This window comes from Gorilla gorilla, chromosome 10, assembly GCF_029281585.2.
Source record: "Gorilla gorilla gorilla isolate KB3781 chromosome 10, NHGRI_mGorGor1-v2.1_pri, whole genome shotgun sequence".
Taxonomy (NCBI): Eukaryota; Metazoa; Chordata; class Mammalia; order Primates; family Hominidae; genus Gorilla; species Gorilla gorilla.
Genome location: NC_073234.2, coordinates 32,033,242 through 32,059,894, shown reverse-complemented (window position 1 = coordinate 32,059,894; position 26,653 = coordinate 32,033,242). Strand labels below are relative to the sequence as shown.

General features: G+C 37.5%; 1 long non-coding RNA gene across 1 annotated transcript in view; it reads right to left on the bottom strand.

The window, feature by feature from the left end:
- Positions 1–2,327: 2,327 nt before the first annotated feature.
- The window catches only part of LOC134756554 (uncharacterized), a 94,926-nt gene continuing 70,600 nt past the window's right edge, over positions 2,328–26,653 (bottom strand). Inside the window, exon 3 of the long non-coding RNA XR_010129306.1 lies at positions 2,328–2,584. This is a non-coding gene — a long non-coding RNA (uncharacterized lncRNA). The remainder of the gene's footprint in view (positions 2,585–26,653) is intronic.

Genomic DNA, 26,653 nt, shown 5'->3' with positions numbered 1-26,653 from the left:
TTAATTCATGTTGATCTAGTTCTTTACTGTACAGCAATCCAATGTTTAAATAAACCAGTTAATTTATTTATCTTTCTACTTCAATATATTTGTGTCTCTAATGATTGGCATAGGGTTGCTATTCAAAGAATGTTGATATGCATGAAGAACTTAAGCTAAATAAAGTAGTCAAAAAAGGCCTGGAGTGAAATTAATAAAGTGTAAAACTTGAGAGGTATAGCACTTTGTCTTTTCTTAAGCTTCATCCTTTCTTTTTTTTTTTTTCTTTTTGAGACACGGTCTTGTTCTGTCACCCAGGCTGAGGTGTGATCATGGCTCACTGCAACCTCCACCTCCTGAGTTTAAGCCATTCTCATGCCTCAGCCTCCTGAGTAGCTGGGACTGCAGGTGTGCACCAACACACCGGACTAATTTTTGTATTCTTAGTATACACAGAGTCTTGCCATGTTGCCCCAGCTGCTCTCTAACTCCTGACCTCAAGTGATCCACCCACCTCGGCCTCCCAAAGTTCTGGGATTAAAGGCATGATCTCGGTTCACCGCAATCTCTGCCTCCCGGGTTCAAGCGATTCTCCTGCCTCAGCCTCCCGAGTAGCTGGGATTATAGGCATGCACCACCATGCCCAGCTAATTTTGTATTTTTAGTAACGACGAGGTTTCTCCACGTTGGTCAGGCTGGTCTCGAGCTCCTGACCTCAGGTGATCCACCCGCCTCAGCCTCTCAAACTGTTGGGATTACAGGCGTAAGCCACCATGCCCAGCCAACCTCATTTATTTACTATTTACAAGTTCAAGTTTAGTACTTAAATATAGGCAAATATAAACATAAAGCACAGTAGGAAAAAAAATTAGAATGCCTATTTAGCATCCAAAATAAAAGTTTTGGGGGCCCATGAATTTATAATCTAAATTATGAGAGAATTTTTAATTAATAGAATAAAAATCACTAAGAACATAGTGAAAATAAGAAAAATCAGTTACAACATAAGAGTACTAGTATGTTTCTCACTTCATTTAAGATATATTGAAGTAATAAATTGGTGACATCTGACAAATTTCAGATTGCAGTTTAACAAACTTTTTATTCATCCTGAGCTTGTTGATAGCATTCATCACACCTTTTATGTTTTATTAATGTGCTAGACAATCATTATAGATAATTAGCACCTACTAATTCCAGATCTGTTGATTTAAGAATGCCTTTCATTTACTTAGATTTACTAGATTTTGTTTAGTGAGAAGACCTTTGAAAACCAAATACTTAATGAAGTACCTAGATTTAGGAAAGATTTGAAGAGGTAGGTCTTGTGCATGATTGAGGGAGCACAGAAAATTCCCAGCATCAAGTGCATTGTAGATGGCCATTGAATAAAAGGATAGATAGATGTGATAGAGTGATAGATGATGATAGATAGATAGATGTGATAGAGTGATAGATGATGATGACAGATAGATATAGATAGATAGATAGATAGATAGATAGATAGATAGATAGATGATAGATAGATAGACAGACAGACAGACAGATAGATAGAGATATTGGCACATAGATACATAGATAATGAAAATCTTCTTCTAAATCAAGTTTTTCCATTGTTCTAGGATTATTTTGTGCAAAGAAATTGCCCAAAATATTAGGAAGCCCTTTATTTAACCATCAGTACAAAAAACATAGCCCAACCCTAAGTTGTAATTAGTTTTGATAATCCAACATGTTATCAGTGCCTTTGTGCCTCTACTGCTTCTAGTATTACAAATACTTAACAATAGATTTAACTATTTTATAAATCTGGAACTCTGCTATGTGTTCTTTTTTTAGTCCATTTGCCACAAATACCATACAAGCAATGTGTGTAATTTCATCATTAAAAATTCTTCTAATACTTATCACTATCTCTTGAGGTAGTTTTCAGTGTAGAGGATACATATAGATTTTTCAGACCAATTTTAGCTTATATTCCCAAAATATTTTATTCGTGCAGATTGAACTCAGGTAGGTATTATCAGCTAGATATTTTGATATCAAAGCATGAAAACATTTGACATTAAATTTTGAGATGAAGAATAACCTTGAGGAGGAGAGGATGATTGAGAACAGCCTGATGTATTCTTTAAAATTAAAAGCAAATTCAGATGCGTCTTCTGCAAGATGTCAAAGAATACCTGAAATAAATTTCTGCAAAAATATTTTTTCTTTCATTAAACTCAGGTTCCTCTTTCTTTAATTTCTTTTTACTTGAACTATACACATATTATCAAAAAGGGGTTATATTTAGTATCCAATTATTGAATAAACAAGTATAGCATTAAATCAATAAATACTTTTAATCCAGTGGAACACCTTGATTTTTATTTCAAAACAAGAAATTGCTATTACCTTGGTCATCCTTGCCAAGTTCCTCTTTCCACAAATTTCCCTCTTCACCTCCAATCTCACAAAATGGGGAGCCCTCTTTATTCAGTTGTGTTCTAGACTCTATTTCCACACCTTCAAGAATGTCCTCTACCAGGTATTCCTTCCAACTCCCCTATCTTCAAACTTTTTCATTCTTGGTAACATTCTTCAAGCTCTTCAAGTTTCTCTCCTGTTTTACAAAAATAGATGACAGAGATAGATAGAAAGATAACTAATTATCTTAAAAGAAACACCTTTCTTAAACCTAATATACTTTTAAGTACACCTTGCCGGTTCTGAAGACAGAGGAAGGGGCCACATGCCAAGAAATGCAAATGATGTCTAAAAGCTGAAAAAAATGAAGATTTTTTCTGCAGCCTCCAGAAAGAAATACAGTCTCCCAACACCCTAATTCATTTTAAAATTTACTGGAGTTTATTTTCTAGAGAAGTTTTAGTTTTACAGTCAACTCAGCAGATAGTACAAAAGGTTCCCACAGACCACTTCTCCCCACTTCTCAGTTACCCATGTTACTACCATCTTGCCTTAGTGTAAGACATGTGTTACAATTGATGAACCAAGATTGGTAAATTATTATTTAAATCTCACAGTTCACACTAAGGTTTACTCTTTATGTTGTGAATTCTATGGGGTTTGACAGATGTATCCCATGTATTCCTTGATAAAGTATTGTAAAAAATGATTTAACTCCCCTAAAAATGTCCTGTGCTCCATCTAGTCAACTCTCTCCTCCCTTGAAAATCTGGCAACCACAAATCTTTTATTGTCTCTATAGCATTTTCTAGAATGTCATAGAGTAGAAATCATAGAGTATATAGTCTTTTCAGGCTGCCTCTTTTTACTAAGCAATATTCATTAAATATTCCTCCATATGTTCATATGGCTTCATAACTTATTTATTTTTACTGCTGAATAATATTGCTGAATAAATTGTATGGTTGTGCCACAATTTATTTACCCATTCACCTCTCGAAAGCTATATTGGTTTCTCTCAGTTTTTAGCAATGATGAATAAACCTGCAATAAATATTCATGTGCAGTTTTGGTGTGGATATATTTTCGACTCATTTGGGTAAATACCTAGAAGAACATTTTTAGAGTATATATGTGTGTGTCTTTATGGGGGCTAACTATTCTGCTGCATTGATCTACTTGTCTATTCCTTCGCCAGTGGTCACACTGTCTTGATTATAATAGCTTTATAGTAAGCCTTGAAGTTGAGTACCGTCCATCCTCTTGTTGCTGGATCTTATAAGACTATGTTTAGCTTTGTAAGAAATTACTAAACCATCTTCCAAAATGTCTGTATCATTTTGCATTCCCACCAGCAAAAAATAAGAGTTGCTCCACATCTTTACTAGCATTTGGTACTATCATATATTTTTTTAATTTTAGATAGCGATATCTCATTGTTTTAATTTACAATTCCTTCATGACATATGCTATCACACATCATTTTATAAGCTTATTGCCATCTCCGTATCTTCTTTGGTGGGGTGATATTTCATGTATTCTGCCCATTTTTAATTGGGTTATTTGTGTCTTTATTGTTGAGTTTTAATAACTGTTTGTATATTTTGAATAACAATATTTTATCAGCTATGTCTTTAGCAAATATCTTCTCCCAGTCTGAGGCTTGTATTCTCATTCTCTTGAAGGTACCTTTTACAGAGCAGGAGTTTTAAATTTTAATAAAGTCCAACTTATCAATTTTTTTCTTTCATGGATCATTCTTTTGGTGTTATATCTAAAAACTCATCACAAAACCACAAGGTCATTTAGATTTTCTCCTACATTATCATCTAGAAGTTTTATAGTTTAGTATTTTCGCTTTAGGTCTGTGATATATTTTGAATTAATTTTGATGAAAGGTATAAGGTCAGTGTCTAGATTTTTTGTTTGTTTGTTTTGCATGTAGAGGACCAATTGTTCTAGCATCATTTGTTGAAAAGGCTATCCTTTCTCCACTGAATCACCTTTACTCCTGTGTCAAAGATCAGTTGACTATATTTGCTTGTGTCTATTTGGGGGCTAACCAGTCTGCTGCACTGACCTAGTTGTCTATTCTTTCACCAATACCACACTGTCTTATTATAGCTTTATAGTAAGCCTTGAAGTTGAGTACTGTCTGTCCTCCTATTTTCTTTCTTTTTTTATTTTATTTATGTATTTATTTCTTTTGAGATGGAGTCTCACTCTGTGGCAAGGCTGGAGTGCAGTGGCACAATCTTGGCTCATTGCAACCTCTGCCTCCTGGGTTCAAGCGATTCTCCTGACTCAGCCTCCCAAGTAGCTGGGACTACAAGTGTGCGCCACCATGCCCAGCTAATTTTTATATTTTTCGTAGAGATGGGGTTTCATCATGTTGGCCAGGATGGTCTCAATCTCTTGACCTTGCGATTCACCCACCTTAGCCTCCCAAAGTGCTGGGATTACAGGCGTGAGCCACCGCACCCAGCCTGTCCTCCAACTTTCATTTTCTTCAATATTGCACTGGCTATTCAGAGTTTGTTCCTTTTCAATATAAATTTTAGAATCAGTTTACCAATATCAAAAAGAAAAAAAATAATGGCTGGGATTTTGATAGGAATTGCTTGCATCAGGAGAGAAGGCCCATTCATTTCACACAGATCCAACCCACCTGCCCTGCTCATCACCAGGCAGGGAACCTCTGGCTTGGACCCACAGCACAGATCCCCCCATCCCAAGCTGATTACACTGAGTGATTGCTGACCTGCATCTCTCTGGGGTGGAGACCCCAGGAGACAAACAAAAGACCCTTGGCACAACCACTACTAAAGTCCCTTCCTCTGCTGCCTCAAAGCTGGGGAGGAAACGTTACCCCAGAGCTGCAGTGGGCAGCCCAGGAGTACCAAGTCATGATCTACAGCCAGCACTCAAGTGGGAGAGGAGCCCACACTTTCAGAGCACTGAGAGCTAGAACTGTGAAGAAACACAGGGGAGCTACACAAGTGACCAAGAATCTACCAGCTGATGACTATGCCTAAGTGCCACCTACTGGATCACATACCAAAGTTTCAATGCCAAAAATACCTCAGTAACATACCCCTCTGTGAAACCAAAGACAGGAAATCAGCTACAAATAAAGACCCTGCACAAAGCCTTGGCCCTGTGAAAACATCCAGAAAGGAAGTCTACTGATTATGCCCAATCTACACTGCAGTTAAAGGAACACCCACATGCAGAGATGAGAAAGAACCAATGCAAGAACTCCAGTGACTCAAGTGGCCAGTGTCTTATGTCCTCCAAACAACTGCACTAGTTCTTCAACAAGGGTTCTTAACCAGGATGGGTTGGCTGAAATGAAAGAAATAGAATTCAGAATATGGATGGGAATGAAGATCATTGAGATTCAGGAGAACAGCAAAGGAAATCCAAGGAAACTAAAAATCACCATAAAATGATACAGAATTCACAGACAAAATAGCCAGTATTAAAAAGAACCTAACTGATCTGATAGAGCTGAAAAACACATGACAAGAATTTCACAATGTGATCACAAGTATTAAGAGCACAATAGACCAAGCTGAGAAGAATCTCAGAATTTGAAGACTGGTTCTCTGAAATATGACAGTCAGACAAAAATAAATAACAAAAAATGGAAAGGAATCAACGAAACCTCTGAGAAATATGGAATTATGTAAGAGCCCAAATCTGTGAACCAGTAGTATCCCTAAAATGGATGGGGAAAAGGCAAACAACTTGGAAAATATATTTCAGGATATCACCCATGAAAAATTCCTCAACCTCATTAGAGAGGGCAACAGTCAAATTCAGAAAATACAGAGAACCCCTGCAAGATTGCACACAAGAAGATCATCCCCAAGACACATAATCATCAGATTTGCCAAGGTCAAAATGAAAAACAATGTTAAAGGCAGCTAGAGAGAAAGGCAGGTCATCTACAAAGGGAAGCCCATCAGGATAATGGCCAACTTCTCAGCAGAAACCCTACTAGCCATAAGAGATTAGGGGTCTGTATTCAACATTCTTAAAGAAAAGAATCTTCAACCAAGAATTTCATATCCAGCCAAACTAAGCTTACTAAGCAAAGGAGAAATAACATCTTTTTCAGAAAAGCAAATGCTGAGGGAGTTTATTACCAAAGACCCACCTTACAAGAGGTCTTGAAAGGCACACTAAATGGAGAGGAAAGACCATTACCAGCTAATATAAAAACACAGTTAAGTACACAGAACAGTGACACTATAAAGCAACCACACAAACAAGCCAGAATAATAACCAGCTAACAACACGGGGACAGGATAAAATCCACACATAACAATACTAGCCTTGAATGAAAGGCATAGAGTGGCAAGCTGGAAAAAAAGCAAAAGCCAATGTTACACTGTCTTCAAGAGACCAGTCTCACCAACAGTGACACCCATAGGCTCAAACTAAAGCAATGGAAGAAAAATCTACCAAGAAAATGGAAATTGGGAAAAAAGCATAGGTTGCAACCCTAATTTCAGACAAAACAGACTTTAAACCAACAGAGATTTTAAAAAAGACAAAGAAGGGCATTACATAATGGCAAAGGCTTCAATTCAACAAGAAGATCTAGCTATTGTAAATATATATGAACCCAACACAGAGCACCAAGATTGGTAAAGCAAGTTCTTAGAGACCTACAAAAAGGCATAGACTTCCACGCCATAATAGTGGGAGATGTCAACACTCCACTGACAGTATTAGACAGATCATCAACGCAGAAAATTAACAAAGATATTCAGGACCTGAACTTAATATTGGACCAAACAGATCTGACAGACCTTTACAGAACTCTCCGAAAAAAATATTTTTATATAAAAAATATATAAATTCTTCTTATCATCACATAGCACATACTTTAAAATTGACCACACAATTAAACATAAAACAATCCTCAGCAAATGCAAAGAACCAAAATCACACCAACCACACTCAGAACATAACACAATAAAATAGAAATCAAGGCTAAAAAAATCACTCAAAACCATGCAATTACATGGAAATTAAACAACCTTCTCTTGAATGACTTTTGGGTAAATAATGAAATTAAGGCAGAAATCAAGAAGTTCTTTGAAACTAATGAGAACAAAGATACAACATATTAGAATCTCTGGTACACAGCTAAGGCAGTGTTAAGAGGGGAATTTATCGCACTAAATGCCCACATCAAAAAGTTAGAAAGGTCTCAGTTTAACAACCTAACATCACAACTAAAAGAACTAGGGAACAAAGTGCAAACTAACCCCAAAGCTAGCAGAAGAGAAGAAATAACCAAAATCAGAGCCAAACTGAAGAAGAATGAGACAAGATAAGCTATTCAAAACGTTAAAGAATCAAAGAGGTTTTTTTGAAAAAAAATTAATAAGATACATAGGTGACATGGTTTGGCTGTGTCCCTACCCAAATCTCATCTTGAATTCCCATGTGTTGTGGGAGGCACCCAGTGGGAGGTAATTGAATCACAGGGGCAGGTCTTTCCAGTGCTGTTCTTGTGATAGTGAATAAATCTCATGAGATCTGATGGTTTTCAAAAAATGGGTGTCTCCCTGCACAACCTCTCTTTTCTCATCTGCTGCCATTTGAGGTGTGCCTTTCACCTTCTGCCATGATTGTGAGGCCTCACCAGCCACATGGAACTGTAAGTCCAATGAACCTGTGTCTTTTGTAAATTGCCCAGTCTCGGGTATGTCTTTATCAGCAGTGTCAGAACAGACTAATACAATAGGCCATTAGCTAGAGTGATAAAGAAGAAAAGACAGAAAGTGCAAACAAACACAATTAGAAATGACGAAGGGGATGTTACCACTGACTCTACAGAAATACAAATAACCATCAGAGACTACTATGAATACCTCTATGCACACAAACTAGAAAACCTGGAAGAGTTGGATAGATTCCTAGACACATACACCCAAGACTGAAGCAGAAAGATATTTATTCCCTGAATGCACAAATAATGAGCTCCAAAATTGAATCAGTAATAGTCTACCAACTAAAAAAGCCCAGGACAGATGGATTCAAAACAAAATTCTACCAGATGTACAAAGGAGGTATCAGTCCTACTGAAACTATTCCATAAATTCAAGGAGGAGGGAATCCTCCCCAACTCATTCTATGAGGCCACCATTATCCTGATTCTAAAACCTGGCGGAGACACAACAACAAAAAAAGAAAACTTCAGGCCAATATACTTGTTAAACATTGATGAAAAAATTCTCAACAAAATACTTGCAATCCAAATCCAGCAGTACATCAAAAAGCTAATTCACAACAATCAAGTACTCTTTATTCCTGGGATGCAAGTTTGGTTCAACATGTGCAAATCAATAAATGTGATTCATCACGTAAACAGAACTAAAGACAAAAAACACTTGATTATCTCAATAGATGCAGAAAAGGCTTTCAATAAGATTCAAAATCGCTTCATGTTAAAAACTCTCAATAAACTAGGTATTGAAGAAATATAACTGAAAATAACAAGAACCATCTATGACAAACCTGCAGTCAACATCATACTGAAGGGGCAAAAGCTGGGAGCATTCCCCTTGAAAACCAACACAAGACAAGGGTGGCTTCTCTCACCACTTCTATTCAACACAGTATTGCAAGTCCTGGCCAGAGAGGAGTCAAGAGAAAGAAAGAAAGGCTATCCAAACAGGAAGAGAGAAAGTCAAGCTATCTCTGTTTGAAGATAACATTATTCTATACATAGAAAACCCCATAGTCTCAGCTCAAAAGCTCTATCAACTGATAAACAACTTCAGCAAAGTTTCAGGATACAAAAGCAATGTACAAAAAAAGTAGCATTTCTATACACCATCAAAAGCCAAGCCAAGAGCCAAATCAGAAATGCAGTCCCATTCACAATTTCCACAAAAAGAATAAAATACTTAGGAATACAGCTAGCCAGGGAGGTGAGATATCTCTATAATAAGAATTACAAAACACTGCTCAAATAAATCACAGATAACACAAATAAATGGAAAAACATTCCATGCTCATGGATAGGAAGACTCAATATCATTTAAATGGCTACACTGTCCAAAGCAATTTACAGATTCAATAAAATTTCTATCATACTAGTGATGACATTCTTCACAGAGCTAGAAGAAACTATTTTAAAATTCATATGGAACCAAAAAGACCAAATAGTCAAGCCAATCCTAAGCAAAAAGAACAAAGCTGGAAGCATCATGTTACCTGACTTCAAACTATATTACAGGGCTATGGTAACCAAAACAGCATGGTACTAGTACAAAAATGGACACAAAGACCAATGGAACAGAATAAAGAGCCCAGAAATAAGGCTGCACACCTATAACCATTTGCTCTTCAACAAAGCTGGCAAAAACAAGCAAGGAGGAAAGGACTCCCTATTCAATAAATTGTGCTGGGATAACTGGTTGGCCATATGCAGAAGATTGATACCAGACCCCTTCCTTACACCGTACAAAAATCAAATCAAGATGGATTTAAGACTTAAATGTAGAATATAAAACTATAAAAAGCCAGGAAGACAACCTAGGCAATACCATTTTGGATATAGGAACTGGCAAAGATGTCATGATGAACACACCAAAGACAATTGCAACAAAAGCAAAAATTTACCAATGGAATCTAACTAAACGTAAGAGCCTCTGCACAGCAAAAGAAACAATCAACGGAGTAAACAGGAAACCAAAAGAATTAGAGAAAATATTTGCAAGCTATGCATCTGAAACAGCTCTATAATCCAGCAACTATAAGGAATTTAAACATAATTGCAAGAGAAAACAAACAAACCCGTTAAAAAGTGGCCAAAGGACATGAACAGACACTTTTTAAAAGAAGACATACATGCAGCCAACAAGCATATGGAAAAAAGCTCAGTGTCACTAATCATTAGAGAAATGCACATCAAAACCACAATAAGATGCCAACTCACACCAATCAGGATGGCTATTATTAAAAAGTGAAACAATAACAAATGCTGCCAAGGTTGCAGAGAAAATGCAACATTTATACACTGTTGGTGGGAGTGTAAATAAGTTCAACTATTGTGGAAGACAGTGTGGTGATTCCTCAAAGACTTAGAAACATGAGTACCATTCAACCCAGAAATTCCATTGCTGGGTATATATCCAGTGGAATATTAATCATTCTATTATAAAGATACATGCACGTGTATGTTCATTGCAGCACTATTCACAATAGCAAAGACATAGAATCAACCTAAATGCCCATCAATGATAGACTGGATAAACAAAATGTGGTACATATACACCATGGAATTCTGTGCACCCATTAAAAAAGAATGAGATAATGTCCTTTGCAGAAACATGGGTAAAGCCGGAGGCCATTATCCTTAGCTAACTAATGCAGGAACAGAAAACAAAATACTGCATGTTCTCACTTATAAGTGGGAACTAAATGATGGGAACACATGAACACATAGAAGGAAGTAACACACACCAGAGCCTACTGGAAGTTGAAGGGTGGGAAGAGGCAGAGGATCAGGGAAAATAACTAATAGGTACTAGGCTTAGTACCTGGGTGATGAAATAATCTGTACAACCCACCACCATGACACAAGCTTACCTATATAACAGACCTGCATGTGTACTCCTGAATTTAAAATAAAAGTTTTAAAAAGTGGGCAAAGAACATAAACAGACACTTTTTAAAAGCAGACATACATGTGGCCAACAAACATATGAACAAAAGCTCAATATCACTAACCATTAGAGAAATGCAAATCAAAACCACAAGATACCTTCTCAAACTAGTCACAATGGCTGTTACTAAAAAGTCAATGAATAGCAGATGCCTGCAAGTTTGCAGATAAATTGGAACATGTATACACTGTTGGTGTGTTCGTGGGAGTGTAAATTAGTTCCACCATTGTGTAAAGCAGTGTGGTAATTTCCCAAAGAGCTAAAAACAGAACTACCATTTGACCCAACAATCCCATTACTGGGTATATAGCCAAGGGAATATAAATCATTCTACCATAAAGACACATACACATGTATGTTCACTGCAGCACTATTCACAATAGCAAAGACATGGAATCAACCTAAATGCCCATCAGTGGTAGAGTGAAAAAAGAAAATGGTACATATACATTGTGGAATACTATGCAGTCATACAAAAGTCATAAAAAAGAATGAGATCATGTCCCCAACAAGAACATGGATGGAGCTGGAGGCCATCATTAGCAAACTAATGAAGGAAAAGAAAAGCAAATACTGCATGTTCTCACTTATAAGTGGGAGCTAAATAATGAAAACACATGGACACAAAGAGGGGAACCATAGACACTGGGGGCTACTTGAGAGAGTAGTGTGATAGGAGAGAGAGGATCAGACTACCAGGCCTAGTACTTGGGTGACAAAATAATCTGTACAAAGAACCCCTGTGACTTGGGTTTACCTATGTAACAAACAAGCACATGTACTTCTGAACCTAAAATGAAAGTTTAAAAAAAAAAAATTGCTTGAGCCTATATCTCAGGTCGGAAAGAACTGACAACTAAATAATACTGAGTCTTTCTATCCACAAAATGAATATCTATTAATCTATCTTTTTTTATTTCTTTTGTCAGAGTTTTGTAGTTTTTTTTTCATAGAGATCTTATAAAAATTTTGTTAGATATTGACATGGCTTGTATCTGTGTCCTCACCCAAATCCTCGTGTTGGATTGTAATTTCCAGTGTTGGAGGTGGACCTGGTGGGAGGTGATTGGATCATGGGGGCAAATGTCTCATAAATTGTTTCATATCGTCTTTTCGGTACTGTCCTTGTAATAGTGAATGAGTTCTCATGAGCTCTGATTACTTAAAAGCATGTGGCACTTCTCCCCTCCCTCTCTTGCTGTTGCTCTTACCATGTGATATGTCTGCTCCCCCTTCACTTTCTACCATGATTGTAAATTTCCTTAGGCCTCCCCAGAAGTCAAGCAGATACTAGCATCACACTTCCTGGACAGCCTACAGAACCGTGAGCAAATTAAATACTTTTTCTTTATAAATTACCCAGCCTCAGATATTACTTTATAGCAATGTGAGAATAGACTAATATAGATTTATACCTCAAAATTTCACTTTATGATGCTAATGAGATGCTATTAGGTTTTTAATTGCAAATTGCAATTTTTTTATTGCTATTATACAGGAAAACAATTGACTTTTGTATATTAACTTTCCACCCTGAAACTTTGCTGTATTCACTTATTGGTTCCAGAAGGGATTTTTTGGCAATTTGGAGGAGATTTCTACATGGACGATTATGTCATTTGCAAACATACAGTTTTATTTCTTCTTTCCCAATCATATACTTTAATCTCCTCTTCCTGTCTTATTGAATTGGCTCAGGCTTTCAGTATGATGTTGAATAACAGTAGTGAGAATAGACATCTCTGGCTTTTTCTCAATCTTTGAAAAAAAGCATCTCATTTCTCACCATTAAATATGACATTAGCTGTAAGTTTTTTGTAAACCTTCTTTACTCAGTTGAAGAAGTTCCCCTCTATTCCTAGTTTGCTGAGAGTTTGTATCAAGAAAGAATGTTAAATTTTGTCAATTGTTTTCTGCATCTATTCATATAATTATGTGAATTTTCTTTGGGACATTAATGTGATTGATTACATTAATTGATTTTCAAATGCTGACACAGTTATGAATACCTGGAGAAAATTTTATTTAATCATAGTTTATAATTCTCTTTTTAGATTATTGGATTTGATTTGCTAATATGTGGTTGAAGATGTCAATATTCATGAGAGATTTCAGTCTATAGTTTCATTTTGCATAATTTATACAGTTTTGATATAAGGTTAAAGTTGGCCCTATATAATGAATTAGGAATTGTTCGTTCTGCTTCCATTTTCTAAAAGATGCTGTAGAAAATTTGTACCATTTCTTTCTTAAATGTTCTGTAGAATTTATGAGGGAAACCATCTGGGCCTGGTGCTTTCCATTTTGAAAGGTTATTAATTATAGATTACATGTTCTTAATGGACATGCACATATTCAAATTATGTAGTTTACCTTGTTGAGGTTTTATAGATTATGACTTCCAAAAAATTGGTCCATCACCTAAGTCATCAAATTTGTGGGCCATAGTGTCATTGATAATATTCTATTACTATCTTGCTAATGTCCATAAGATTAGTAATAATGGTCCTTCTTTCATTTCTGATATTAGTAATTTGTGTCTTCTGTTTGGTTTCTTTGGTGAGCCTAACTAGAGTTTTTTCTATTTCATTGATCTTTTCAAAGAACTACCTTTTGGCTTCATTGATACCATCTATTGTTTTTCTATTTTCAACTTTATTGATATTGCTCTTTTTTCTCTATTTTCCAAAGATGAAAGCTTAGACTATTAATTTTAGGTCTTTCTTCTTGTCTAATACATTCATTTAATGCTATAAATTTCCCTCTTAGTGCTGCTTTTGTCGCATTCCTCAGATTTTTCTTGTTCATTTAGTTCAAACTATTTTTAAAGATTTTTTTGAAATTTCTTTTTCAGACCCATGTGTTATTTAAAAGTGTGTTGTGTAACCTCCAAATAATATTTCACAGCTATCTATCTGTTAGATTTTAGTTCAATTCCATTGTGTCCTAAGAACATACTTTACACAATTTCTAGTCTTCTAAATTTGTTGATGTGTGTTTTATAACTTCAAATGTAGTCTATTTTGGTGAATGTTACACGTGACCTTGAAAAATGTGTGCATTCTGCTGTTGTTAAATGAAATATTCTATAAATGTCAATTAGATCCACTTGATTGATGGTGCTGTTTAGTTCAATTATATCCTTACTAATTTTCTGCCTGCTGTGTCTGTCAATTACAGATAGATGGATGTTGAAGCCTCTAACTATAATAGCGAACTTGTCTAGTGTCATTGCAGATCTTTCCATTTTTGCCTCCTATATTTTGAGGCTTTCATGGTAGGAGAATATCCATTAAGGATTGTTATGTCTTCTTGTTGAATTGACCCGTTATCTTTATGTAATATCCTTCTTAATTTCTAATAATTTTCTTTGTTCTTAAGTCTGCTTTTTCTGAAATTAATATTGCTACTCCAGCTTTCTTTTGATTTGTGTTAGCAGAGTATATCTTTTTTCATCCCTTTACTTTTAATGCATCTTGTGTTTTATACAGTGCATTTCTTGTCAATAACATATAGTTAAATCTTGTTTTTTTTGTTTTGTTTTGTTTTTTGAGCTCTGTTGCCCAGGCTGGAGTGCAGTGATGCAAACTCAGCTCACTACAAGCTCCACCTCCCGGGTTCATGCCATTCTACTGCCTCAGCCTCCTCAGTAGCTGGGACTACAGGCACCCGCCACCATGCCCAGCTAATTTATTTTTTATTTTTATTTTTTGTATTTTTAGTAGAGACAGGGTTTCACCATGGTCTCGATCTCCTGACCTCACGATCCGCCCATCTCGGCCTCCCAAAGTGCTGGGATTACAGGCGTGAGCCACCGTGCCCAGCCAATTAAATCTTGTTTTTTAATTACTCAGTCAGTCTCTGTCTTGTAATTGATGTATTCAGACCTTTCACATTTAAAGTAATTGGCCAAGCACAGTGGCTCATGCCTGTAATCCTAGCACTTTGGGAAGCAGGGGCAGGTGGATTGCCTGAGCTCAGGAATTCGAGAAGAGCCTGGGCAACACGGTGAAACCCCATCTCAACCAAAATACAAAAAATTGGCCAGGCATGGTGGTGTGTGCCCGTGGTCTCAGCTAGTCGAGAGGCTGAGGTGGGAGAATTGCTTGAATCCGGGAGGCAGAGGTGGCAGTGAGCCAAGATCATGCCACTACACTCCAGCCTGGGCGACAGTATGACTCCATCTCCAAAAACAAACAAACAAAAAGTAATTATTGATATAGATTAATTAATATCTACCATATTAGTAACCATAAAAACAGTCATTGCCCTTATTGCACTTGTTTTTTGCTTTTTTTTAATATTACCCTTTTGTTCTGCCTTTTCTAATTTTAACTGAGCATTTTATGTGATTCCATGTTCTCTATTTGCTTAGAATATTATCTGTTTTAAAAATATTTTTAGTGGTCTTTATAGATTTTGCAGTATATATTTACAATTAATGTAAGTACACATTCAAATAACAGTATATTAATTCATGTGTAATGCAAGTTACTTTATTGTAGAATACTTCCTATTTCTTTTTCCAGTTTTTTTATATTCCGATTATTTATTTTACTTGCTCGTAAGCTATAATCATTCAACACATCGTTGCTATTATTATTTTGAACCCAGTTATCTATAACACCAATTAGGAATAAGAAAATTAAAAATATTTATTTTACCTTTTTTTATTCCTTTCTTAATGTTTGTCATTTTATATATGTATGTTAAAGTTTCTCAGTAATGTCAATCTTCTTTCTGTAGAACTTTTAACAATTCTTGCAAGGCAGGTCTAGTGATGACAAATTTCTTTTTTTTTTTTTTTTTTTGTCCTGAGAAAGTTTTTGTTTCTCCTTTGCTTTTAAATATTAATTCCTTTAAACAAAATTTTAAGCTGGTGGGTATTTTTTCTTTCAATATATAAATATTTTACTCCATGATCTTCTTGCTTGCATGGTTTCTGATGACACCTTGATTTTAACTCAGTGAGATACATGTTAGACTTCTAACCTATGAACTATAAGATAATAAATTTGTGTTGTTATGACTCACTAAGTTTGTGGTAATTTGTTTTAACAGCAATAGAAAACTAATATACTAGTTTAGGTCTTCAGTATCTTTTAGCTTAAGCAGAATCTAATTGTTCATTCCCTCTCAAGGCTTATTCTCTTCAAATCCATCTTTAATACTGCTGTCAGAATGATTGATCAAAAACTAAAATTTGACAGAGTCTTCATTTTATTTCCTAAAACTCTGTAAGCTACAAAATAAATACTAAGCATATAACGTCAAAAAGGAAGCCCTCTATGACCTGGCCCCACTCACCTATTTACCTTCAGTTTTCATCATATACTTACAATTTTGTCTACTCATAATACCAAATTGCTTGTAGCTTCTACTGGAGAAGTTTCTTTAGTTTTAAGTAAATGGAAATAAAAGCTGGTTAACTTAAGTAAAAATAGAGCTCACTGAATGGGTTCTAGATTAATTAATGTAAAACTCTTGGAAGACAGGAATCATCTCTCTAGAGAGCTGGCCACAAATGACTCAGCACCAACACCAATTGCCATTGGTTTCCATGTGTCTGCTCAAGGCTTAAATTTCTGGAATAGTCCGGGTGCGGTGGCTCACATCTGTAATCCCAGCACTTTGGGAGGCTGAGGCAGGTGGATCACCTGAGGTTGGGAGTTCGAGTCCAGCCTGGCCAACATGGTGAAACCCTGTCTCTACTAAAAATACAAAAAAATTGGCCGGGCATGGTGGTGGATGGCTGTAATCCCAGCTACTTTGGAGGCTGAGGCAGAAGAATCAGTCGAACCTGGGAGGTGGAGGTTGCAGTGCACCGAGATTACGCCATTGCACTCCAGGCTGGGCGACAAGAGTGGAACTCCATCTCAAAAAAAGAAAAAAAAAAGAAAGAAAAAAAGAAATTTCTGGAATAGAGAGGAGTAGAGTCACTTATTTTATATGGAAACTCTCACTTATCTCAAATCTCACTACCTCCATAGGCCAACCATGTGGCCAAGGAGAGTGGGATAGATTAATTATTTCATGCCTTTGATCCAAGAACTACAATCTGTAACACAAAGGAGAGGGAGTGAAAGCTACTAGGCAAATAAAAATAAAAATTCTATGCATATATGTGGTTCATAACTTTATGCCATTACTGTCTTTCTTCACCTAGAATAACAGCACCAGGTTCCCTCCTTTCGTCTCTAACAATACCTTAGGTGCAACCTTATCTCATCCCTGAACTCTTTATATTGACATTCTCTTCATAGATGTCAGTTTCTTCAACTAGGCTTTAAAATGAAGGTTTTTCCACACTGGTTTTGGAAGATTAAGCCTTCCTCTCTCTTTCCCTGTCTACGTCTCTTCTTTCTTCTTTCCTTGCTTGCTTCTTTGTTTCCTTTCTTTCTCTTCATACACAGATACAGTGTCAACCTTGGTGCACTAATGTATAGGTCTGAGGCAAAGAGAATTAGATGTCTTAAAAGTTGTTGAGTAGGGATTCAAGTCAATCTTTTCTAGATTTTAAGCTGTCTTAGCTGACATCGGGATTATAAAACCTAGTAATAAAGACATGTGTAATTAAATAAAAACATTAGAGTATACATACTACATAAAAATCAAATCATAGAATTGCACTCCAATAATAGCTATAAGTTTTTTAATGTTGATATTCATTAAAAATTTAACTAACTGCAACAAAACATTGAGAAAGGCACAATTCATGCTATACTCTCCAGAGAAAACAAAAGTGTCTCTTTTTCATCTGGACAAACAACCAAAAACATTAATTAAATTATATAAAACATCAGATTTTAAGTCACTGGACTTGAAGCAACAAATTTCAGTGATCCCAGAGAGATAAGAAGCAAATAAAGTGAGCCCAGTAATTGGCCCAATGTGCTGCCTTGAAAGCATATTCCGGTCGCTGCACAGAGAGAAGGGAACCCAGCCAGATCCCACCAGAATCTATAAGTCTAGCAAACAGAGTTGATAGTCCAGGGAATGAGACCAAGGAGGCTAAACATCTAAGGACAGACTGTCAAACAGAAAACAGCTGCATCCAGAGGCAACTCTGATGACCTCCAGATGTCTCCGTTGTGTATTCTTGCTGGATACCTGTCAGCGCATGCATGTGAGAAAACTACCCAAAGCTGGGGGAAATTTTCCACTTTACAGAGGCACATACAGTGTCTGTTTCCACCAGTCAGATTGAAAAAAACTTCATAATTCATGGAGCATAGAGTAAAATACACAGAGGGTCCCACCTCATTGGTGGGGAATAATAGGCTATAGATTAAGTACTGTTCCAGTCTCACATAACAAAGCTAGAATGCAAGACCTGAATATGTAAAATATCTCAAAAATAACCTGTGTCTCAGAACAAAGCTCAAGAATAAGTATAGAAATACAAAAGTATCAAGCACTCAATAAAGTGAAATTCACAGTGACTGCCAATCAACAAAAAAATTTATAAAAGTATTTAAAGTAGCAGAAAAATAAAATCTACAAAGAAGAGGAAAATTCACCTTTCACATGTTTAAAAAGTTGTGTAGATAAATGCAAGATATTAAAAAAAGAGACCCAAATCAAAATGGAATACTACTTAGCAATACAAAGGAATATCAACTATTGATACATACTACAACATCCATGAATCTCAGAATCATCATGCTGAGTTAAAGAAGCCAAATAGAAAATAGTGCATTCTGTATGCTTCTATTTATGAAAATCTAGTAAATGCAAACTAATCTATAGTGACAGTGGTTGCCTTGGAATGGGAAAGAGGGGAGAATATCAGGGAAAGGTAGGAAGAAGGGGTCACAAAAGGGCATGTAAAACTTGGGGCAGGGATAGATATATAATTATCTTTATTATGGTGATGGCTTCTTCACTATACACATATATCAAACTTATCAAATTGTATTCTTTAAATATTTTTCAGTTTTACTGAATGTCAATCAATGTTTAATAAAGCTGTTTAGAAAGCAGTATCCACTGAAGGATACAAAAGATTGCTTTGTGGCTAGACATAATTCTAAATCTACCCTTCCACCACTTCTATTCCAACTCAACCAAGAAGCAGATCAGAGAAAAAAAAAATGTCAAGAAGACAAAGACAGAATCCTGGGAAATCTTATTAATACTTCATTTTAGGGAGAAACGTATTGAAGGGCTGATGTTTCTCTCTTGAGTCTCCCAAAGGGGTAAGATTCCCAACTAAGGGGCATGGATGTATCTCAGAAGATTAATGAAATATTGGATAAGAGAGAGAGAGACAGAGGAGTTGAGTTCTCCAAAAAATTTGTGCATGTTTTCAGATAATTACCAAGCATCCTACCATGCCTTAGGTTTCAGAAAAATAGGTTAAGCATGCAATACTAAGTAATTTGAAAGATTAAGACGTCTCATATGTGGTGAGAAGCAAGTCAAACAGAGTTTTGGCTCTGACCATGTTAAACAAGAGCAGTTACAAGAAATGTCAGATATGCAAACTATAACAGCCAAAAGGAAAAAAAAAAAAAGGAAAAAAGGCAAAGAAAGGTAGGAGAGGAAGAGAAAAAAAGAGAAATGATGAGAAATAGTGGGGGAAAATATAACTGCAGATAATGAAGAGAATTCTCCATGAATACTTTCTTCTGTACCATTACTTAATTAGAATACAAATTTGATATTTTTAAATCCACAGAGATAAAATTATTAAAATACAGAATAAGATTAGAGAGTAATTGTAAAGCTAAGAATACAAGTTGAAGAACACAGTTTTATAATTAAATTTTTAAAAATAGAGAAAATCTGTTTAAGATTTTTACTTTTGGGCTGAGGATAAAAAATGTATTTGGATTCCTTTTTTACATATTTTTTACTTTTTCATACACACATAAAATTAGTACCATTAAAATGCAACAAGTAAATTTTTTTATAAATTGGAAACAGGCTAGACAAATCCAAAATGCAAAGTGAGACCTAGGAAAAGCACTCAATATAATAACAGTAAATTCATTAAAAATCAAGTGATTAAGACAATTAGAAAGACAATAAAGACATGGAATACAAATATGATCCAATCTAAATATTAATAGTTTTCCTGAATAAGCAATTCAGCAAATGGAACAGAAGAAGTTTTTAATGATATAATATAAGAAAACTTTCTAAAATTAAAGAACTGGATCTGCACTTTATAGGGAGATATTGTATTCCATGGGAAAAAATATATCATCAATAAAAATGTAGAATGTAATAAATAGTATAAAATTACACTGTACCACCTCAATGCAGGGGAGGAAGATTTAAATTCTACCAATAGAATTGGAGAAGGATTCATGACAGAGATGTCATTTGGGATGTGCCTTGAAACCTAGATTTATTTGGAAAATAATGGTAAAGAAATATGCAACCAAAAATATGAGCAAAAATAAAATGAGAAATTATAAAAATTATTTGGGGAAAATGCCATGAATAGAAGGTTGGCAGAAAGGTAAATGTGGAAGCAGAGCTGAAGAGCAGAACTTACTGGGGAAAAAACTTCACTAATGTGCTAAATCTGGATTTTATTCTGTAAGCAACAAGAAATTGTTAGAATTTTTTGAATCACACTTCCATATATTCCTGAAAAGTAATTTTCAGTAACTGGAATATTTAGCTTTGGAATATTACTACTCCAATGTACAATTCCTTGCCTAAGCCAAGAAGTTTTAATAAAAGCTGGCATTAATATTTCAGATTTAGTACCACTTCATCCTGCCCTACAAAATTGTAGAAGAGCTTAGTCCACTGGTTTTCAACCTGGGACATTTGGCAATGTCTGGAGACATCTGGGATTGTCACATCTGGGAGGATAGTGCATTGGCAACTAGTGGGTAAAGGCCAGGTTTGTTGCTGTTTGTTCTATAATGCAAAAGAGAGTCCTCTTACAACAAAGAATTATCAGGCTAAAACGTCAATAGTGTCAAGGTTGAGAAAGCCAGGCCCAAACCTAAGCTAATCAGAAAAATCAAAACAAACATTTACCAATTTTCTCTCAAGATGTCCAGACAGCAGTGTGCAACACTGCTGACTGGTAAGAGGCTCCAAATCCAACTCCTCACCATTCATAGACTCCTAGTCCCAACATAGAAACATCTTTCTACTAGAATTCTGTTCAAAATTCTAGCCTGCCATGCTACCCATCCTTGATGTCCAAGGACACCGGCCAAGTAAAGTCCCTTTCTATAATCTATCACCTTTTATTTCTTAATCTGATGTAATTCTATACTTCACACCAACTAATTCCCTGTTGCTTCCTTTTCAACTCTTCCTTTGTGCCTTCTGGAATCCCATTTCCTTATAAATAATTTTTCTGCATCTTCTACATCTTCATAAATCATTCATATACTTTTCTATAGCTTTCTCAAATGTCCAAAACACCACGAGGGCTTGGAAGAGAGTAGATGGTCATCTTAATTCCTATTTTTGTCTTTTTACACCATAATGTCACTTACTTGCAGTTTTTTTTTAGGCTCATGACACCTGGCTACATACTCTCAACATCTCTATCTGCCATTTATTACCCTCTTGGTCATTGATATAGTTTGACTGTGTCCCTACCCAAATCTCATCTTGAATTGTAGCTCCCAAAATTCCCACATATTGTGCGAGGGACCTGGTGGGGGGGTCATTGAATCACGGGGGTGAGTCTTTCCCATGCAGTTCTCATGATAGTGGTAATTTTCATAAGATCTGTTTTATAAGGGGGAAGCTGGGCGCAGTGGTTCATGCCTCTAATCCCGGCACTTTGGGAGGCCACGGTGGGTGGATTATGTGAGGTCAGGAGGTTGAGACCAGTCTGACCAACATGGTGAAACCCTATCTCTACTAAAAATAAGAAAATAAAAATAGCCAGGTGTGGTGGCACATGCCTGTAGTCCCAGCTACTCGGAGGCTGAGGCAGGAGAATTCCTTGAACCTGGGAGACAGAGGTTGCAGTGAGCCAAGATTGCACCACTGCCCTCCAGTCTGGGAGACAGAGCAAGAATCCATCTCAAAAAATGAAACGAAACAAAACTAAACTAAACTAAACTAAACTAAACGAAACTAAACTAAACTAAACTAAAATAATAAAAGGGAGTTCCCTTGCAAATGCTGTCTTGCCTGCCACCATGTAAGATGTCCCTTTCCTCTTCTTTCATCTTTGCCACGATTGTGAGGCCTCCCCAGCCATATAGAAATGTGAATCCATTAAACCTCTTTCCTTTATAAATGACCCAGTCTCAGGTATGTCTTTATTAGCAGTGTGAGAACAGAGTAATGCAGTAAATTGGTACCAGCTTGTGGGGTGCTGCTGTAAAGACACCTGAAAATGTGGAAAAGACTTTAGAACTGGGTAACAGGCAGAAACTGGAACAGTTTGGAGGGCTCCGAAGTAGATAGGAAAATGTGGGAAAGTCTGGAACTTCATAGAGACTTGGAGAGCTCAGAAGACAGGAAGATGTGGGAAGGTTTGGAACTTCCTAGAGACTTGTTGAATGGAATGGCTGTGACCAAAGTGCTGATTGTGATATGGAAAATAAGGTCTAGGCTGACAAAGCATGCAATACTAAGGTAGTCTCAGATGGAGATGAGGAACTTCTTGAGAACTGGATTAAAGGAAACTCTTGCTATGCAAAGAGACTGGTGGCATGTTGCCCCTGCCCTAGAGATCTGTGGAACATTGGACTTAAGAGAGGTCCAATGTTTTAGGGTATCTGGGGGAAAAATTTCCAAGTGGCAAAGTGTTCAAGAGGACGCAGAGCATAATAGTTTGAAAAATTTGCAGCCTGATGATGCAGTAGGAAAGAAAAACCCATGTTCTGGGGAGAAATTAAAGCTGGCTGCAGAAATCTGCATAAGTAACAAGGAGCCAAATGCTAACAGCCAAGACAATGCATAAAATGTCTGCAGGGCATGTCAGAGACCTTCATGGCAGCCCCTCCTATCACAGGCCCAGAAGCCTAGGAGGAAATAATGGTTTCCTGGGCTGGGTCCAGGGCCCCACTGCTGTGTGCAGCCTTGAGACTTGATGCCCCGCCTCCCAGCTGCTTCAGCTCCAGCCATGGCTAAACAAGATACAGCTCGGGCTGTGGCTTCAGAGGGTGTAAACCCCAACACTTGGGGGCTTCCATGTGGTGTTGAGCCTGCACATGCACAGAAATCGAGAATTGAGGTTTGTGAACCTCCTCCTAGATTTCAGAGGATGTATGGAAACACCTGGATATACAGGCAAAAGTTTACTGCAAGGGCAGAGCCCTCATGGAGAATCTCTGCTAGGGCAGTTGGAAGCGAAATGTGCAGTGGGAGCCCCCACACAGAGTCCCCACTGGTACATTGCCTAGTGGAGCTGTGAGAAGAGGGCCATGGTCTTCCAGACCCCAGAATGGTAGATCCACTGACAGCTTGTACCATGGGCCCGGAAAAGCTGCAGACACTCAATGCGAGCCCATGAAAGCAGCCAGGAGGGGAGCTGTACCTGCAAAGCCACAGAGGCAGAGCTTCCCAAGCTCATGGGAGCCCACCTCTTGCATCAGCATGCCCTGGATGTGAGACATGGAGTCAAAGGAGATCATTTTGGAACTTTAAGTTTTAATGACTGCCCTATTGGATTTCAGACTTGCATGGAGCCTGTAGCCCCTTTGTTTTGGCCAATTTCTCCCATTTGGAATGGATATATTTACCCAATGCCTGTACCTCCATTGTATTGGAGAAGTAACTGACTTGCTTTTGATTTTAAAGGCTCATAGGTGGAAGGGACTTGCCTTGTCTCTGATAAGACTTTGGAATGTAGACTTTTGAGTTAATGCTGAAATGAGTTAAGACTTTGGGGCCGGGCACGGTGGCTCACACCTATAATCCCGGCACTTTGGGAGGCCAAGGCAGGCAGATCACAAGGTCAAGAGTTCGAGACCAGCCTGGCCAACATGGTGAAACCCTGTCTCCACTAACAATACAAAACTTTAGCCGTGCATGGTGACATGCACCTGTAGTCCCAGCTACTCAGGAGGCTGAGGCAGGAGAATTGCTTGAACCCAGCAAGCAGAGGTTGCAGTGAGCCAAGATCACGTGTCACTACACTCCAGCCTAGGCCACAGAGAGACTCTGTCTCAAAAAAAAAAAAAAAACTTTAGAGGACCGTTGGGAAGGCATGATTGGTTTTGAAATATGAGGACATGATATTTGGGAGGGGCTGCGGCAGAATGATATGGTTTGGCTGTGTCCCTATCAAAATCTCATCTTGAATTTGTAGCTCCCATAATCCCCACATGTCATGGGAGGGACCTGGTGGGAGGTAACTGAATCATGGGGGTGGGTCTTTCTTGTGCTGTTCTCATGGTAGTAAGTCTCATGATAGCTGATGGTTTTATTTTTTATTTTATTTTATTTATTTATTTTTGAGACAGAGTCCTGCTCTGTCACCTAGGCTGGAATGCAGTGGCGCACTCTCAGCTCACTGCAAGCTCCACCTCCCGGGTTCACGCCATTCTCCTGCCTCAGCCTCCCGACTAGCTGGAACTACAGGTGCCCGCCACCACGCCCGGCTAATTTTTTTTTATTTTTAGTAGAGACGGGGTTTCACTGTGTTAGCCAGGATGGTCTCGATCTCCTGACCTCGTGATCCACTTGCCTCAGCCTCCCAAAGTGCTGGGATTACAGCCGTGAGCCCCTGCGCCTGGCCAATGGCCGATGGTTTTATAAAGGGGAGTTCCCCTGCACAGGCTCTCTTGCCTGCCACCATGTAAGAAGTCCATTTGCTCTTCCTTCGTTTTCCGCCATGATTGTAAGGCTTCCCCAGCCATGTGGAACTGTGAGTCCATTAAACCTCTTTCCTTTATAAATTACCCACTGTCAGGTATGTCTTTATTAGCAGCATGAGAACACACTAACAAAGCCAAATACCCAAACTCATTAAAAACACCAAACCTCGGCCACGCGCAGTGGTTCAGCCTGTAAATACTAACACTTTGGGAGGCTGAGGCGGGTGGATTATCAGAGGTCAGGAGTTTGAGACCAGCCTGGCCAACATGGTGAAACCCCATCTCTACTAAATATAAAAAATTAGCCCAGCGTGGTGGTGGGCACCTGTAGTCCCAGCTACTCGGGAGGCTGAGGCAAGAGAATCACTTGAACCCAGGAGGCGGAGGTTGCAGTGAGCCGAGATCATGCCACTGCACTCCACACTCCAGCCTGGGCAACAGGAGCGAGACTCCGGAAAAAAAAAAAAAAAAGAAACACCAAACCTTTATTAACCCAAATACAGTCATGGTCGTGAGTAATTCCAAAGTTCATATGAATAATTTACCCAAAACCCTAGTCTCACAGACCTCCTCAATCCCAGTGCCTCTACTAAACTTTTAGTGCAGTACACAAAAGCACATCACTCTGAACTGTTCCACCTCTGCAAAAAATGACCACAAAATTCAAGACTCCTGTTCTTTACTGCTGCAAGAGCCAGGGTATCTAGGTACATCAGAAACTTAACAGTTGCTATGTTAAGAAAAATGAAACACACTATTGAAAGGAAATTGGATAACTAAGGGAATAATCTGGAAGGTTGGAGTGAGGCTCTATAAATGGCAGGACAAAATGAAACTAGGTAGACAGAACAGTAACTGTGATTATACAATTTAATTGATCCAATAAGTATATCACTGCACATTATCAATGCCACTGACGGCTGTGTATTGAAGCTTGATTCAGTGCCACTATCCCCTGAATATTGGAGGTAGCTACTACCTTCGTGAAAATGGACTTTCTGTTGACTTCAAGTCTTCGCAAGACTAGTTCTTTATTCAAAATAGAAGGCGAATGTGTTTCATGTCACCACGTCTTGGCACAAAACTCCTCATTACTTTCTTCATCTGTAAAGTTAATTTTTCAAAATCTAACTCAGTGGTCTCCTATGAAGTCTTGTCTGCCCAACCAACAGAGTTAACCACTTCTGTCTTTGTGTCATCTATGTATCTAGTACCTCGAATTACAGCATTTCAAATATCTTATTGCAATTATTTACTTGTATCTGCATTTCCTATCAAACAGCTGGTGACTGGAAAGCACAGACCATAATTTACTTTTTAGTGAATTCTCTAATATAGTGCTCAGCACATCATGGGGGCAAGAAAGATTTTAATACTGAGAATATCCTGTCTTTTTCATTTTCACACTAATATTGAGGACTCCCTAGTTTGTTTTATAAAAGATCTTCATGTAATTCTTTTTTATGAATGAATGAAGTTGATTTTTGGATAAAGTAAAAATAAAATATTGTAATGTGGACCCAGCAGAGCTACTCCTAGGTATAGGCAGAGTAGGTTTGGGCTTAAGGCCACCTACCTTGGATATCATCTCTACTCACTTTGGAGATAGCCACTGGATTCTGAAAAAGTTCCTATTCTAACACAAATGTTGACACATATAGTCCTTAGGTTATTAGATTAATGTAGAGCAGAACAGGGTGTGAGGAGTGGAATCAGAAAGAGAAAAGGAAGATAGAAAAGCTCTGGGGCTCGAGTCCTGCAAGGAAAAGAGAGGTGAATCTGTACCCGATGCGGAGACCCGTGTCTCTAAAAGGT